General features: G+C 40.6%; 1 protein-coding gene across 8 annotated transcripts in view; it reads right to left on the reverse strand.

The window, feature by feature from the left end:
* DAAM2 (dishevelled associated activator of morphogenesis 2) overlaps nucleotides 1-18,981 on the reverse strand; it is a 210,938-nt gene that overhangs the window by 177,140 nt on the left and 14,817 nt on the right. The window contains exons 1-2 of one of the 8 annotated variants that reach the window (XM_021392996.1): nucleotides 16,399-16,500; nucleotides 16,260-16,294 (exon numbers count right to left, since the gene is read on the reverse strand). The exons of 5 other annotated variants lie outside the window; for them this stretch is intronic. The gene's annotated coding sequence lies outside the window, so the exon portion shown is untranslated. Of the gene's footprint in view, nucleotides 1-16,259; nucleotides 16,295-16,398; nucleotides 16,510-18,981 lie in introns of those variants that run through there. 2 more of the 8 variants (XM_021392995.1, XM_021392997.1) reach the window with 2 other exon arrangements.

Below are 18,981 nucleotides of genomic sequence, written 5' to 3' on the forward strand. Positions count from 1 at the left end.
CCAGGGGAGATTTAGGCTGGACATTAGGAAACAGTACTTTTCTGAAAGAGTGGTCAGGCGCTGGAATGGGCTGCCCAGGGAGGTGGTTGAGTCACCGTCCCTGGAGGTGTTCAAGAAACGTTTAGATATAGCATTGAGAGACATGGTTTAGTGGGGTTATTGATGGTAGGTGGATGGTTGGACTAGATGATCTTGTAGGCCTTTTCCAACCTAGCTAATTCTATGATTCTATGAAATAAACATTCATCACAACATTGCTCTTGTTGTATTGCCCACTAAGCCTGACCCACAAGCTCACATCTGGCTCATTATCCATTCCTATGATGAGTCACTCTTAGGCAGATGCTAGCAAAGACTGGAAAAACATTTCATGCTAATATCGGTCTCTTCTTCTGGTGCAGATTGTCCTTCCTATGCTTCCAGGGAGCATTCACAAATTCAAAGATATCCCCCCTTCTGGGAGACCTCACACACATTCTAAACAACACCACAGTCCAGAGTCAACCTAAATCAATCAGTTTTCTTGCAAGACAGTTTCTTCCTACTTTGCTGACATTGATATTTCTTTCCTCATCTGCAGTCTTTCTGCCTGGGACTCCATCAGATTGACATATATTGGGTTACATTTTAGGATTTCTGACATTTACACTCATAGAAAGAAATTTCAACCAAACCTTTCTATCTGACTTATGTAGAGAAACCCTCACATGATCCCAGGACACTCTGCACTCATTCCCTATTTCATAATTTCATTAGTCAGTCTATCCTTATATTCCCTAAAAAGCAACCCTCTCATGCAATTCACAAAGCATTATATCTTATCCCTCAATATGAATGTAGGGTAGCTTATCCTATGACACTTGCAATTGTAACAATTTTTCATTCCAATCCACTGAAATTAATTTGAACAGCTCACCAAATCTGTATTTTGCAACATATAATAACTATAAGCTGATTTAGTAAGCAGATCCACTTATTTTTATAGCACTGCTTTTGGTATGACACACTGGCTGTTTAATTTTGCATTCTTTGCAACTGTCAGTGCCACAGCATCTCACTACCCAACCACATGATCCTTACATATTTTTCAAAAGCATTCTGTGCACATTTTAGCCATGTCAATACTGGCCATATAACTAAATCCTATCCTGACCTGATATCATCTAAAAGAGGAAAAAGCAAGGCAAACATGAACAACTACAAGAATCAACAAAGTAAAATGGCAAAAAATTAAAAGCAAGTAAGCATGCCTTTTTTTTTTTTTTTTTTTATACTGGGATGAATTGAGTAACTCACTCAAGGCTCAACCACTTATGAGTAATGTGGTCATCCCAAACACACAGGAATAAAAACTTTATAGCACCTTACAGCTGTGTTCATTCATTCATACACTCACTCTTTGTCTCACAGTTCTGTAAAACCCATTCTACATTTCAACAGATAGTCAAAATACTTTTTTTTTTTTTAGATTTTCAGCCACTGGTACAGCCACTGGTATTTCTATTAATTAATCTGGATGACTGGAAAAATACAATTTTCTTTCTTTTTTTTTTTTTTTTTCTGAAGCCAGTCAATTCACAAGGAGACATTTCTTTTGAGATCAAAACTTCATTGGTGGAGACCAGATTAAATACGAGGAAGGGGAGATGCCAAGGTTCTCTATCCACTTTTCCCCTGGACTCCTTGATGCTACAGAAAAATTACATAGGGACTTGGGGATAATTTTTCAATGAGGCAGGAAGAGATGTCCTTAGAAATCGTGTTGGTATTTGTTCATCCCCAGCTGAATTGTGTAATACATTTGAAAAGTTATGATTTTGCATATGACATTGCAATGGAAAACTGACTAAAATAGAGCAGTGAAAATAATGGTATTGCATAGCACATTGCCTTTTGTACTCAGCATGTTTTACGGAGAAGTACATTGTCCGTACTCCTCAAAAAGCAGAGAAACTTAGTGCCTGGTCTTTTTATACTGCAACGTTCTTTCTCTTGCCTAATTTCCCAGTGAGTCAAACGAGGCCAATTAGAAACGCTCTTTGTTGTCTCCAGGTAGGCCTTGCTGTGCCAGCAGAACTACACACTACTTGCTGTTTATATAGTAGTACTCATGTACTACATTATCTGTAGTTTCCTGACTTGGCATTCCTTTGTTTTTAAACTGTTTGCATAGGAAAATAATAATTATTTTATCTTTAACTTCATCAGCTTCTGTCTGACTGTGGATTTTTGAAGTCAGAATCCTCTGCTGGTCACAGCACTGAAAGTACCAGAACATTCTAACTGGAAATGTTACTCCTTGAAGTGACAAGATTTCACACTTCCCAGCAGCACTGCAGACCTTGTTCCAAGAATACCACTACCTTTCAGAAAGCTTTGCCTTTCAGCTTTAGGTATTGGTATGGTTTCTGGAAAGCAGATGCACTGTAGGCCCAGCTACTTTTTATTTTAACACTTGCATGCAAGTGATATTTTTTTTTCCTGATTGGAGTCAATGCAGCAAAACTCCTTCCAGTTCTACAGCATATATGTAATACCTCATACAGCCTTCTATCCGTCCTGTCTTTCACATTATGTCTAATAAATAAAATAATAAATAAAATGTCTCCAGCTTAAAGCGAGATAAATGGCATGAAGAACATTTCCACTAATTTTGCAATGCTTTCAGAAGAGTAAGCTCCAGGCCCAACCCCAAGTTACTGGAAAAGCAGAAAAACCCTGGCACCAAGTCCCATCTTCCTGACGCAACACATAACATCCGACAGGAACAAGCAACAGGCATGCTTCTGTGTAGTCCTCATTCATCTCAAAGTTTCTGCCTCAGCTGACACTGGGGCAGTGTGCCCTGGGGCTTAAGAAGCATTGCCTGGCGCATTATCCATATGCAGTCCTAGGTGATTCTCTCAAAACAGCTGGTGAAGATGGAACAGAGAAGATTGGCTTAATGCCAAATTTCTTCACTTGATGCAAATATCAACCCTTGAGTACTATTTTGGCATTCCTCAGCACAGACACACTCTGCTTTTGAAATATTTACCTTTCCTTTATTTTATAACCTAAAGAAAATTTGGGGAAGAATGAGAACTGTTCAGTTTAGGTTGCTGGTCTTTTTTTTTTTTTTTTTTTTTGTCTTCCTATGACAGCAGAAATTTATTTATAGCTAGGAACTGGAGGACAGTTCTCACGTGGCTGCTGAAAATTAAAACAGCATGTAGGGTTTTGTTTTGTTTTGCTTTTATGCCTTTGCACTACAATCTTTCCCAGCGTTCCCTAAACCCATGTTATTGTAACCAGAGCCACATTTTGCATTGCTACAATTGCAGGGTTATGTAAATTCCAAGGGCTTTAAAGGAAAGGGCCTGGAGATTCTGCTCTGAGCCACAGGAAGGTTGACGCAAATAGTTATGCCCAGAATCTAGGGAGAGGCAAAGGTATTAAAAAACTACCAACAGATAGGAAATATAAGTCTCAAGCTCAGCATGAACCTGACGTTTCCGATGTTTTACTGGTTTCCCTTAAATTGATTGTTCTCTCATTTTCAGCATTGTGCTTTGCTATGACAAAGAAAATTTCCTTTTGCCTCTTCTGGAACTCTCATAGATCTTCTCTCACTTTCCTCTGGTACACATCACTTTATCCAGGAGTACTAACAATGAAAAGCTCTACAGATACAGACTACTGCAGACTCGAGGAACTGTATTTACAGTTAAAAAGAAAATTGCACCAAGAGAGAGAAAATATACTTACAAAAGACAGCAATAGATCAAAGAGTTTGCCCCTGACCCCTGAGAAGTGCACCTACTTTACAGAAAGCAGTGTGGGAAGAAGCATGATGCATGTTGCACATCTGAATGCCTCTGAGTAACCAAGTTTTAATGCTGACTCTGGCTGTGCATTTCTGTGTGGGCATGGGCAAGCCAATTCTTGCTTCTGACTCTCTAAAAGAGGGATAATAGTGCCTGACTCAGAATCAGTGTCAGATGCCTTTGTGTGAGCTCGTCTTAGGGCCTAGTGTTTAGACAACTCAGCTAAATGAGAAAAATATTTAGCCCGCTTCTGCAGCCCTGCTTCTATTTCAGTTCTTAAATCAACACTAATCAAATTGTGATGGCGTATGAAAACCTAGACTGAAGTATGTGGAGGTTTCATACTGCTCAGTGCACCTGGATCACTGGAGTATGCTATGGATAAATTGGGAATTCCTATACTTCTGCAAAGGTGTGGCCAGAATTCCCAAGCACATTCAACTGATGCATAAGGACGGATGGAGCTGTGGCCCCACTCAACAAACTTTCTACAACTGTTGATTTTTCCAGGCAACCTTAATCTTAGTGCAGTGGATAAGAAAAAGCAGGGCTCATTGCATCCCTTGCACCACACAGGAACAACAGTTGGTAAGACCTCAGGAAAGTAATCAAGAAGCGCTGCCTCACCCTACTACCATGTAGGCTAGTGCCAAGCCAACAAATGAAGGGACATTCCAAGCAATTCCCAAGCTGGGATATTTTAAAAACAATCATTACAGTGGAAAAGATGACCTAATCAGAGATAGTAGTCCCTACTTTGCTGGTAGTTACTGCTGCTGCACAGGTACTGATAGCTGTTGTTATGAAAGTGTAGCTGTTTAAATCTTATTTAAGAAATACAAGACCCATTTCTGGAGCTGCACTTATACAGGATATCTGTACAGCTTAGACGTTTCTATCAGTTTGTCATATTCATTTATTTACTTGAAGCCAGGAAATGCTCCGTAGAGCTCTGATCCTGGCTGTCACTGTGACCTTGGGCAAATGACTGAATGTCTCTGCACCACCCACAACTCCTTTTGAAGTCAGCTGATGATGTGGATATTGAAGAATTCTGAAAAACCAAGCTCTAGAGGTAAAAGCCACATCTGCTACAGCAGAGGTGCTCTGGGTCTCATCACAGATTGTACAAAATTTGAAGATAAATACTGAAGGAGCTACAGCTAAAGAATATTTATGTAAATGCGGTCCTGTAACTGGCCCAGTGTAACACAGCTCTCAGACACAGAGCAGTGGAGTCCAAGAGATCATTCTGAACCATTTTTTTTTTGTTTGTTTTTAAAGGAGACAGTTTGTTAAGCATCTTAAGTGTCTGTGGGGGGTCAGAAACAAGAAGCCAGAAAACAAATAGAAACCAGAAATTTAAGGCAGTTATATTAGATGGTGTCCCATTCACAGAGCGCCTCATGACAAGTGTCTGAGAACCACATATTTTACTGCACTAAGTAAAGTACTGACCAAAATTGTTAATTCACTATGTAACTTGTATCCTAATACTCTAAACTCTTGAATCCCTACCTTAAAGATGACTAGACTAGTGCCTCAAAGCACTGTGGAACACAGGCAAGAAACTTTGATAGCATATTGATATCAAATTCCTCAGATTTCAGTCTTGAACCTGCATCAAACTTCATACGTGCCTCTAAACAATCATCACTGCTTCCTAAAGACATAGGTCTCTTGTCCAAGTATTAAGCAAGGTGAAGGCTGATTAGCTTTTGCAACTTGAGAAATGTGCAGCCTGTAATTAATGGCCAAAGAGCAGCGCAGCTCTCATCTACAGCTCATTTGTTTGCCTGAGTAAACAAAGTCCTTCCTTCCCTTCTATGCTTGCATATGCCCTGACAGATGCTACTTGGCTCAGCACAGTTAGCAGAGCAGGCAGGACAAGGGGTCACTTAGTCAGCTCTGTGACACCATTTGCAAGCAGGAGACCTCCTATAGCTGGCACAGTCCAAACAAAGCAAACAAATCATAAAATATTAATAAACATAACCACATAGACTCTTTGATACAGCAGACAGGCCTGATGAAACAGGAGTGCAATGAAATCTTCCTACTGATACCTAATTGCAATAATAAAATGAAAGGCCTGTGCTGGCCCAGTGACTCAGTGAGACGAGTTCTGGTTAGGCACATTTTGGATTCTCAGGCCTATCATGTTCCACAGCTAGGTAAAGAAAGAAGAACAAAAAGAAAGAACAGTTACGAGTGTACAGATAGGAGGCATATAGTGAGGGGGGGAAAAAAAAAAAAGTCAAACAAAAAAACCACATAAGCAGAAATGTTCTAATGTCCTCTAATTATGTAACTCAGGTGAGCTGCATATCATCCTCCAAAATGCAGACTTCTCTTATCCTCCCTCCTTGCTGCAATCAGCTACACCCAAAAATATCTGGAGGGAAAATGACATCTGACACAGCCATGGTAAAAATGACCCAAACTAAGAAGTGGCAACTCTGAGGGTGTGGGAAAGTCTGCAAACAAATCACTGGGTGTGTCAGATATGCAGACGCTAATATAATGCAGTGATTACTGTGTCTTTCCTCAGTGAATATGTAAAAGTTGGTGTTTCAAGAAGCATACACACTGACCAATGAACAAACTCAAGTCTCAGTGCATTTGCCTAGGAGTAGTACAACAGACTGAGAATCCAACAGTTCATGTCATGAGACACTCATAAAATAATTGGAGTCCAGGTGATACTAAACAAGTCCAGCATAGCGTCTTCTGCTGCATAGAGATTACTTAAACTGTTTCTGAGTATCACAGAACTGGGAAAACTGCTTGCTATTTTTTTTTTTTGGGGGGGGGGGGGAGAGGGGGAGGATTGGGAGGAGATGGAGAACTTCACTGTGTCTGCTGTGCCCATTATTTCCCATCCTATCAGCATCACAAGATACAGAGCGTATAACCCACAATAAATGGCATAATAAGGCCCTCAAAACAAGGCCCCAAAACTTTGGTGAGAAATTCAGCTTTAGAAGTCCAAATGCAACTATAAAACTGTAGGAGCTCATGGACTTAGAGTCACACAGTTTAAACAAGAAACCTGGAAAATACAACTTACACAGTCATGCAGCTTGTTTCATTACAAAAAAAAACAGGTAGATAGGCAGGTAGATAAACAGTTAACACATTGGAAAGCACATATCCTGACACATGCGAAAGGCCAATGGCAATTAATAGCAGTGGCCATCCCGCAGAAGCAAGCTCCAGATTAAAATAGGGGTATTTTTCACTGAAATCTGGAAGCATTTCCCATTTCTCTAGAAGTGCTGTCCTTTAATCTGGGACCAAAAATCTAAGCTCCCTCTAGCTTCTTTGTGAATTAGGTTTATTTCTGAAAGAGCAAAAGAATTCCAAGATACCAAAGCAAATGAGCGCTCCAAGGGATAACTGAAGCTTGCCTCTCTCCCTATCACAAGTACACTGTGTGCAACCCTTTAGTATTGAGTACTCAGAACCAAACACAGAATTCCCCGTGCTGTTTCATCCTAGCTCAGAGACATACTTCCTCAGCAAGCTATTTCGATCAAAGACTGCAAGCAATATCGCCGAAAGAAAAGAGAAGGCAAAACACAGAGACTTTTTCACCATCTGCTTCCATTTTAATTTGCTGCACTCCCATATGTCACCACAGGCTGTAGGATGGTCAGTCAGATTCTGTGTCATGTGCATTCATAGGACTACAAGGTCATCACGTCCTGTTTCCTACAGGCATGGACTCTGCATAACAGACATGCAGTCTAGCAGACTCCACAGCACATTTATCCCAGTAATGACACATACTGACATAAGATTTTTCAAGTGAATAGCGAGAAGTAATATGAGTTTTATAGCCAGAAGTGAGGCAGCTATTTTCACTCAGTTTAAAGCAGCTGACAATAAGGCTGCATAGGTGTTTCATTGTATAAAGGGAAAGTATCATCTCCCTCATCTTTGACATATGATGATAGTGATCATAATTTAGTCCATTCTGAATATTTATGCTGTCTGAATAAAAATACATACAGCTACAAATAATACTACACATAATAAGGTCACCTCCAGTTTGTATTTAGAGTAGGCTTTTTTTTTGGATAAGGCTCCCATTTCACAGTAGTTTAGCTACACAAACAGATGTGTAGATCAGAAAGAGTATGGGCCTCTGGAGATGTCCCAGTAGATGTGAGCACACTAAACATCACCACTGTAAGCAAGCAGAGGATGAGGGAGTGAGGAGTTGCTAAATTTTGTCTCTGTTTGAACATAAAATGTGTCACAGAGGACACAGCTGGACATTTATAGCTTAACACGTGCCCCCCAGCAGGTACATGAAACTATCCTAGATAAGCCCAGGCACGGTCAGAAAACAGCTCATGGGGTCCCTCCAAGGAAAAGTTCCCTAGTCAGAAAATGCATCTGTTTTTCTCCCTATAGCTTAGTAATGGTGAGTGCCAAAGAATTGTAACACTCGCACAGACTGCCTGAATCCTGATGATGATGAAAGACTAAGGTCAAGCTTTGTACTTCTGTCATTGGCAACATATTTTGGGGCCTCTACTGCAGAGCCAGAGAAATTCACTCATTGGGATGCCTGACCCTCAGGGCAGTAAAAGTATGAAACAAGCAATGAGGGCAAGTTCATATCTCAGTAGGGCACAGTTGGAAGACAGTTCATATTGGCAGGGCCCTAGCATAGCTATTGCTCTCTCCCTGTACAGCAGTGCGGGAGGATGCTGACAGATCAGAGCACAGGCTAGAACAAAACCAACTGTCTCTCTGTGCATTCAGCTGTTAGAAACAGTTTAATTGGTTCCCGCTGTATATACGGCTGCAAAAGTAGCAAAGGACTGAAGTCCCCTCGTGTTTGGTCAAGCTCTTGCTTTCTTTCATCTGTTGTGCAGATGCTGACGGGGTCACCTGCCTGGAGGGGGTCAGGATTCTGCCAAATGGATTTAAGCAGGGTACTCACAGTCCAAGCATCCCAGCTTAATGGCCAGTGACTCAGTGAGAAAACCAAGACTGTCTGCACTAACTGATGGCCCCGTTCCTCACAACATTTGTAAGGAAGAATAATATCCTGACAAACCGTATCTACAGCTTTATGCTCCTAATCAAACAAACTCATTCCACCTAGTTAGGTCAGATCTCTTAGAAGTAATCACTACTGGAAATACATGAGTTCCGTATCCTTGATGCAAGCAGAAATCCTAACTGAAAGATGGAGAGGTAAAAAGAAGAATTTGGGATTACGACTAGATGCTTTGGGAAACCAGAACACAGAAAACAGGGAGTGAGAAACAAAGGGAGGAGTACACATTCTCTGTAGTAGGGTGATGGTGTCCTGGGGTGCATTAAAAAGAGCATGGCCAGCAGGTTGAGGGAGGTGATCTTCTCCCTCTACTCTGCCCTGGTGAGGCCACATTTAGAATACTGTGTCCAGTTCTGTCCAAAGGTAGGTGGGATGCAAATGGGTGAGGCCAGGCTCTTGTCAGCAGTGTGTAGTGATAGGACAAGGAGCAATGGCCTAAAACTTGAACACAGGAAGTTCCATACAAACACGTGGAAGAACTTTGTGGTAAGGGTGACAGAGCACTGGAATAGACTGTCCAGAGAGGTTGTGGAGTCTCCTTCTATAGAGATATTCAAGACTACTCTGGATGCCTCACTGTGTGATCTATTGTAGGGTACCTGTTTTAACAGGGGAGTTGGACTCAATGATTTCTTGAGGTCCCTTCCAACTCCTGCAATTCTGTGATTCTGTGATAAATCTGCATTCTGGGAAAAGTATAATTCTGGTCAATATATGGCTTGCCAACAAGGCAGAAGATAAGAGAAAAGATAAAAGCATTGTCATAATAGTTTAACCGCCATGACTTTCTCCAACTCTGATCTACCTGCAGTGAGAGTATGTATATAGCAGTACGAACTCCTGTCAAGTTACAGGCATCTGAATAAGCAGTGACTCCGTTTCACAGAGAGCTAAAGCCATTAATAGTTGTAAATTGCTTAGAAAATTTCCAAAGGAAAGTGCTGAATGCAAAGAATAAATTGCTAATGTTATAAAACCTCTTTCCTGTGTCCTCACATAGTGTTGCAGTGCTGAAGATTGCAGACCAGAATGCATTCTCTTGGTTTAACCCCTACAGGCTAAATAGGAGATTGCTCCAGCTCTATAAGAAACAATTTGGCCAATGAGTATACCATACCCACTGCATACAAGGGCTTGATCTTGAATCAATGGAAAGTACAAATGCTATGGCTGAAGATTTATTGACTACATATTTTCAGAGAGGGATTAGATTGTTATAACATTTTCAGGGAACAAAATAGCCTTGTGTTATAGGGAAATCATGTTAAATATTAGGAATGACCATGAAATTTCTACACGCAAATACATATATGCAAGGATACTTATAGAGCTCTACAGTAGTTTCATTCCTTCTTGAAAAGGTTGCTTTCTTTGACAAGGAAATTAGGAGAATTTGCAGCCTGATACAGAGCAACATGGAATTTCCACGTATTTCTGTCATAGCTTTGAAAGAAAACAGATGACAGTGTAGGACCAAGAGCATGCACATAGATTAATGATTTTTCAAGACCAGCCTGAAACACCTAAAAATAGTTTCAAACTTTTTTTTAAAAGCCCTGAGTTTTCCTGGAAAAGAGAAGCACCCAAAATATTTGTTAATTATGAAAATAACAGCAACCATCATGCAGTTGATGAGTACGCATTATGAAATGTTTCACATTTTCTTTTGAGTTAAAATATTTCTGTAAATGTTAACATTTCTAAAAATAACTAGAAGAGAGAATGAAAGAGCCAATGAAATCCTTTATGCAAAAAATTGACAATGCTTGTAATCCAGTTTTGAAACTGGGGAACAGAGAGAGCTGCCAGTCACTTTCTTTAACTGACAAGAAGATTGAGACTAGTACTAAAGATGAAGGTATAATTTCTCCATGATTGTTCTTGATATTTAAAGGACTCCAATATTTGAACTAGTTTCTGAAGATTTACAGGAACCTGGTCAGGTTCCTCAGCCTAAATTTTAGGGATTTGACTGTTTCTCCCTCTTACAACATCTGAAACATCAAAGGATCCTCACAGTGTTTTGTCTCTTGGAGACCACAGGAATATAAAAATTGATTAGAACGAGTAAGAGCCGATGTCCATCTAAACCAGTACTTTATCTCCAAATAACAGCCAGCTGCAAACGGTTAGTGAGAGCAAACAAGAACACCATATATAATCTGATCCTACCCCTGTTCAGTCTTCTTAGTCATTTAGGACTCAAAGATGGGAATACAGCCAGATTATCGTATTTAATAGCTACTAGTGAACTCATTACCTAAGATTTTTCATCTCTTCCCACAGCTTTGTCTTGGGTGAAGAGAGCTTTACCACATGATATTAAAGCCTTAAAATGTTATGTTGCATGACTTCTTCACAGTCAAACCTAATCCTGATGGTGTTCATTGGTAGAAATATTCTTTTTCCCTAGAGTGAGTGTGCATTTGCATATTTAATTTATGAAAATTCCTTGAGAACTCATCTTCTCGTCAGATCTTATAAGGTGAAACTGGACCTGATTTTCTTCTAAAATGAAGATTTTCCTACTTGGTGCTGTGTAGATTCAATCTCTTAAGACTTTATGGCTCATTAATCCAATAGTTTAAGCAGTAAACATAGTACAGAGCCTCTCTAATCAGGCTTGTTCAGTACGTAGAATAATATAAGTCAAAAGAGTAAAAATGCTTCCTCGCTTACACCTTCTCAAAAATAAAAGTAACATACCAATGAGACAGAGAGCTTTTGGGTCTTGCAGTTCAGTTTTGTCCCCAGTTCAAGGAATAGTTGGGCTGGCACATACATTGCCCACATTTAATTCAACTTGGGACACAACGAAGAGGAAAATATGCTGAACAGAAACAAATGTGAACTTCAGAGCTCATAAGCAGAAATATTAACTGCAGTGATTAATACTTGGTAGTCAGCAAAACCGGGAAGTGAGCAAGCACTTGATATTCAGGGAGGGAGCCTACTCCTCCATTACTGCCAAGTTTATCCTAGTTCCTCAAGGTTAACTCTCTTTCCATTTTCCTGCAGTCTAAACACATCATTCTGATCTCCAGCTCCTACTCCTTAAATTCTGTCTCACTCCATTCTTATCTACTTCCCTCTTTCCACTTTCAGTCTCTCTAATTCCTAAATTCAGAGAAACCTTATCACTGGTATACGTCTCCAATACACTCAGATTAAATTTCTACCAAATCCAAAAAACACATGAGTTTCTCCTGGTCAGATTTGTTATCCCATGTTGTTCCAAGTCTAGAAAACTCCTACTATTAGGAAATACCATCTAACACCATAAAGATCATTGAAGAAACCAGTATCTCAAGTGCTGAAATACAAAACAAATTGAAAACATAAGTCTAACATGTAACGTGAAATCTGGGCAGCATATTAACAGGACACAAAGCCTAAGGCAAATATTTAGTAGGAAAAAAAGCCTGTTTGACCATTATCGGGCACAGTTTTAACACACAGCCCTAAAAATTCTTGAGACTGCACTGACAACAGCACTGCTTAGTGTGCAATGCATTCATGGTCATGCGGCTACATGGTTCTCAGCAAATCAAATCAAAGCACATCCTGGATACTCAAGAAAAACAGAATGTGAGTACAGAACTGACATACCAAAGCTCATGGGAGCTTCTGGCAACATGGGACACATTCCTCTGCGACTCCCACTGCTGTGCAACAGCAGTAACTTAGCTGACTTTCACAGAGTTACACTTTGTAAAAAACACGTGAGAAAAATCAAACCCACTAGATTTGCCCAAGTCAGTCAGCTAGCATTTCAAAAGCAGCTTATAATTTTGGCTGTCTCAGTCTTCAAGTGTCTTAACAAGACACTAAAAATAAAGAGCCAAAATTACAGGTTACTTTGCACAACTTGGGCCTCAGTTTCTCTGGACCAAATTCTGATGCTATTTGAACCTACTTATAATTGAATCCTGGAATAAGATTCGTGAACAATACAGAATTACAAAAAACTTTCACAAGTACAAATGACAGCAGACAGGCACTGTCTGTGCCTCAAGTCACTCATTACCAATCTGAAGACACCAGGGCAAATTCTCAGTTGGAATACATTCATCTTAGGTGCATAGAAGCCCCCACACCTATTTACATTGGCTGATAACCCATCCTAACAATTCCCATTTACCTAACTTAAATGGCACTAAGAAATGTAATATCTGCACAGAGCTTGGAAGACAAGTCCTCAGCCTGATACACGCAGAGTAGTAACAGTAGTGTTACTTCTGCTTGATAAGTGGAATTGCAGAAATATGATAAATGAATCACATCTACTGCACACTAGTATATATTCTGCAAATGCAACCATTCAAAGGAGTGTGATACTAGAAAGCATGGCTGGTGAAAACAGAAAAGCCATAAGAGACATCACCATCAATCAACAACATAAAAAACCACAGGAACATACATGAAAATTCTTTTATCCAGTGAAAATTAGAGCAGCCAATTTTCTTTTATTTGAGGAATATGCTGCTCTCGCCTGGGGGCAGCAGGGAAGAGAGTGGGTCAGATCTCCATAGGATTGACCCAGGTTTGAAAATCCACAGCAATTAAAGCACTGAGAGCCAAACTGCCCACACATCCTTCCCTTTAAGTGTCAGGAAGTTGTGTCTCCTGATTGCTCAATGACTAGGTCAGATGGCTGGCCTGCAGTGGCTACATGAGTTTCTGGAATTCCACTGGACCTTGGGGAATTTTCTGGTAATGATGGAAGATGGAGTAAAACCAGAACAATCTGAGAGATACCTTCAAGATGCTTTTCAGCTCTAGCTGTGCCTCTCTGCCAATAAAATAGTGCACACTGTGTCTGGACTTGGTAAGACATTTTTTTTATGACCTATTTCAAGATGAACTGAATGATCTCTCTTGTACATGAGGAGCACAACCAAAATAGCCAGCAGGAATAGCAGTAGACAAGTGATACAGTGTGGTAAGGCCACTAAGATATCCAGAGAATTTGCTTACTCAGCTCTGTGAAACCATGAGACAGCACTTTGGAACACATAATATAGACCTTTAAAACCTCAGGGTTGAACTGATTGTCATAAACTGTAATAGAGAACTGCTTTCTATTTTGCAAAGCAAAACTGAAAAGACATCTGCTCTGTACGTATTGCATTTATATCACTTAGTTCTAGGGTCGGTGTCCACCACCTTTCATCCTGAACCATGACTAACAGCCCACAAGGAACTTCCAAGCTCGCAAACCCCAGCATGTAGTGTCACTCCTTAGTGGGATGCCAAGGCAGAGAGAAGGAATTATAAAACAGAAAGGAGCCAGTCAGCTTAATGCACTCCACATCTAGAATTATCTCCTTAGTCTTTCTTCCCCTCCTCTTAGCTTTCACCTGCTCTGTACGTATTATTTTGTATTGACCAATACGCTTGAAACAGATTAACTGCTGAATCAAATAGAAGTGTCCTTTGCTCCCAAACACTTGCCTTGGCTGTGACAGCCCTCAAGCTTTTATTGGGGCAAACAGGTTTAAAACAAGCTACTACATTTTTAAGTATTTCTGTTCCTTCGCGTTGCCAGCCAATGTGATTAGGGTGCTGTGAAGAAAATAGAGCAGCTTCTTGGAAAGGGAGGTGTTACACTACTGGAAGAAAATCTAATAAGAAAGAGATGGGAGAGAGGAAAGGAATTCTGACATGTCATGGTAAGGCAACTCCAATCCCAATCCAATTCCTTCCAAGTCTGGAGACTTCACTTCCAAAGTATATCTCTGCAGAACCTAGCCCTGAGAACACATGCTCCCTTACACAAGCAGTTGGTACTGTCCACTTTTTCTTCATCTCAGTCTAGCTTGCTTTTCATTGTACGGCTTCTCTCAGTGGAGACTAGGTGTGGAATATCTCCTAGCATAGGCTATCTCATCACATAAGCCAGCAAAGTTGCTATATGAAGCAGTCAGTCATTGAAAGGGACAATCCTACAGTCACTTTCAGCACAGCTAAATAGTTCTATTCAATTTCATTTTCTGGGATGATTCCTGAAAAACTCCCTCCTCCTCTTTCTTTGTTTAATTCCCCCTGCAACCTACTCCAACCCCTTAGGAGGAAAAGTATTTATAGACTTATTCCATTACCAAAACAACTCAGCCTACAGAGCAGCAACTTGCAACAGTCTTTCTTGTGACTGCTTGTTGGCTGAAGCCAATTATTAGCAGCTCAGCACACTATATTGCACAACTCACACAGCTTCTGCTTCTCAGTCCAGCTTTGTATTTATGTTCAAGGGTGTCATCTCTCCTTCCAGCACCTGCACAGACCAAGCACTCTCTAACTGGCAAAGAGCTTTTTAGACTTACAAGTATTATCTAAGTCAGGTTCACACAGAAGGCACCAAATTTTCCATTCATCTGGGGAAATGAGCTGGTTCTGTCAAGGGTCTGGTTAGAGAAGATCCCACTGAGGAGGACAGATACTTCACCTTATGGGCAGGGGAGCTGGAACTAGATGATCCATCCTAAGCCATTCTACAGTTCTATCATTCTGTGCTTCTAGGGCTGTTCCCAGAACAGCTCCTACCTCTGCTGGAGTGGGGAGCACCCAGGTGGGCAAGAGTGGGAAGGGAGGTAAGGTAATTCACATGAATCAAGCACAGAAATCTAGGTGCAAAGAAATAACACCTTATCCCTATGGGGTAGGCTTGGGAATCTCTGAGCTGCTGAGTTATAAGAAAAAAATAAAATTAGGAAAAAATTACAAATCATTAGCTTTCCTTAGGACTTGCACTGTATGTTTGTAGTAGTAACTCTGCAGGTTTTTCAGAATCACTCTAGTTCCAGTAGCTGCCTCCTTCATACACGACTGTTACAGCTAGTTTCTACATGTGAAAGATGCCTCTTTCCTCTGCAGAAGCAGTGGGTTCTTTGGAGTGCCCTTAGTATCCAGGTAGCACAGGCTCAAGGTGCTAAGTTTGTCAGACTTAGCAAGCAATAACGCATACTCATGTTAGGATCTATTATCATCAAAAGCCTGGCAAATAGAAGTGCAACAAGACTACATTGTCAAGAAGCCTGGAAACATCCTGTCCTCCCCCATAAGGAAAGAGGAACTGTTTGCTACATAATCTGACAAGGGATTAAAGAGTTAAAAAAAAACAGATCCTGCATTGTGAAATGGTCTAAGAAAGCTGGGTTTTGCCTAGGGATTATCTGAGATTTTGTTGTCTTGCTACTATAACATGAAGGAGTTGGATTTTAGTTAATTTTGTAGTCTCCCAGAGATGTATTTTTTCCCTCTCTCTTTCCTTCCCAACCTCCTTCATTTCCTGTCCCCCCCATTCAGTTACAGACTCATACAATAACCTGCATGGTCAGCCCCTCTGCATACCCTTGCGAGAAGCAAGCAAGCCAAACCTGAATCCTGTGTGCTGCCAAGCTGTCTTCAGGACCTTTCAGAGGAGAACAAAAAAAAAGAAGAAAGCAGCATTGGTAGGGATTTGTTCTTGAAAACAAGCAAAATTATTAGAAGAGTTGCTGCAGCAGCTGCACTTACACTGTAATGCCTGTCTGCCTGTGCAGTTCCTCCCTGTTCTGCAGTCCTATAATCCACACAGAGAAACGTCTGTGCTGCTCCTCTCACTGGCAGTACTATTGCAGTGAGACTGGAACTGCTGCTGTTTTCAGTTTCAGACCAACCTCTCTCTCCAAATCCTCTGACGTCAGACAGCCTCTAAGAGATATTTATGGCACGAACAGTCTAAAAGTTTCTCTAGGTAGAGCCTAGACTGCAATTCATCAGGATTTGTAATTTTTACACTTTTGGATAGAAAACCCCTCCAAGGGAGGTCAGGGAGGAAATGGTCAGTAGCTATGTATGTGGTTGCATAAGTCCCTGGCAAAAGACAATCCCTGTACTTTTCTACCCATGGTATATTACATCCACACCCTGGATATAACTATCTGCCATGCAAGTCTCCATTTGGAAAGTGGTATTTTCCAGTCACAGCTGTCCCTTAACAGGGTATGCTTCAAGCCTGGCAACAAGGCTTCCCTCTCACTCCACTCACTCTTAGCCCACAGCCCTTTGCTATGTCCAGGCTTTGACTGGATTTAACTATAAGAGGAGTAAAAAAGCCCTTTCAAGCATCCTGTCCACATCCTCTTTCAGTTTTGTGGTAAACCTTCCAGCTGGAATTTTTTTCCAAGCATGTGGGCCACCATCCCTCTTAACTTCAAAACACCTGGAAGTGTCTCATATTAGATAAAAAACAGCTCAGAAAATTCATTTGATCTTTGACTTTTATCATGCTCTGCCTTTCCACAGCTCTATTTGTTATTTCTTTGGTACATGTCACTAACCTTACGGCACGACGTTTCACCTGCTGTGAAAGCCACTTGCAGTGTTATGTAGAAGAGAAGAGATGCTAGAGCAAAAACTAAATCAGAAGTATTAGCATTAATGTTAAGCAGTACTTGAAGAGCAAAATTCTCTCATTGTATAAAACTCCTGAGCCAAGTGGTGACAAATTAGGGCTGATAAGAACTCTGGTTTACATTTAGGAACTGAGGTAAGCATCAGTAGTCCCATCTGAGAGATGAGGAAACCAAGGCTTGAAGGTTAAGAGAGATTTGTTGAAAGTCCTCGTCTGATTACAGAGAAATGTCTTTAGGAAGTTCAAATCTTATTCAGTGTTTTCTGGAGGAGCCTATAAACATGCTGCTATTATAAGCAACCGTTATTTTTTTTTATACCCCGTCATTTCCATTTGTAAACAGTTACAAGAAGTACATGTCTTGGTACCACTTTGGAGATGTGAATGCTATTTCAAAATGTAAAGCCAAAGCTCTTTTCTCTGTAACTTACTGGTAGAGTAAATTTATCATTTGGGGCTGTGCGGATTAGTTTTTCTTGTGCATACGCTGTCTTTCTTCTGCTCTACCATCATCACTTTTGGGCCAGAGCACTTTGAAGTTGATTGGATGATTGCCACTGATATTAAAGGCTTCAAATAAAGTTTGCTTCAAAGCAACTTTTTGATGGCAGCTATCCCCAAGCTTTGCCATATCATCACTGTGACCAAAAACCTTGAGAAGAAAACGGTGTCTCCCTCAAAAGCTTCCCTCCTTTGTACTTAAGATGGATCTAAGAATCTGGCAGATTCAGGAACAGGAATATGTTCCAAGGAGTAAAGCAGTATTCTGCAAAGGAAGTGAAATGCTTTTATGTAATAGACAAGAACAGAGTTTGGACTATGCAACCCAAGTATTGAACAAGTAAATTTCTGTCTCTTCTCGCTATCAGATTTGCCACTTATCTTCTTAAGATCAACAAGGATTACTCAGGATGTGACTCCCTGTTCTGCAATGCTGCATACTACTCTTCTTGAAGATCAGCCCTGTTCAGTTGCTGTCTACTGGTAGCTTGTCCCGTAACTATCTGAAGGAAATTCTGAAGGGCAGAACGATTCAGGGCTTCCCTGTAAAATACCAGAGCTGTTCCTTGTGAGTAGTTCCACCTCTGAGCTGCTTTCACTAACTCACCTTCTGTGGTTGATAAACTTTCTAAAGCACAGTAAAGGCTCCTGTTGGTTGTTGAAGATAAGGTGGTTATCCACAACTCCTGCTTTCTCTGTTGAATTTATAGGATTATAACCTACTTCAAAGAGAGTGGAAGAGGAGGAACAGAGGAAATCCTGACTATCACACAGAAGTAAGCCATTAATAACTGCAGCCCGTCTTACAGTGTGACCTAAACACAAGTGGCATTTCGTTATTTCAAAAGACCAAAATGTTAAGAAATAAAAATGCTTTGCCTAGTTGTGATATAGACAAAGACAAGGAAAATTGTCCTGCCTCTTAAGATGTAGTTGCCTTACAGATACATTCATCCCAAGAACATTCATCCCCAGACAGAAGTGCTACAGCATCCCATTTAGTGCAAGTATGACAATATCTCCATGAATCTGCTGCATTTTTCCTGGAAATGAAAAGTATATTCAGTTGTGTATGGTTGCATATTCAAATCCTGTACACAGATTACATAAGACTTACTTCCACAGGAGCCCTTTACAGAATACAACACCATATGAAGAGCATGAGGATCCCATTTGCAGAAAATATGTAGTCCCGTTGCCTA

This window comes from Numida meleagris, chromosome 3 (genome assembly GCF_002078875.1).
Source record: "Numida meleagris isolate 19003 breed g44 Domestic line chromosome 3, NumMel1.0, whole genome shotgun sequence".
NCBI lineage: Eukaryota > Metazoa > Chordata > Aves > Galliformes > Numididae > Numida > Numida meleagris.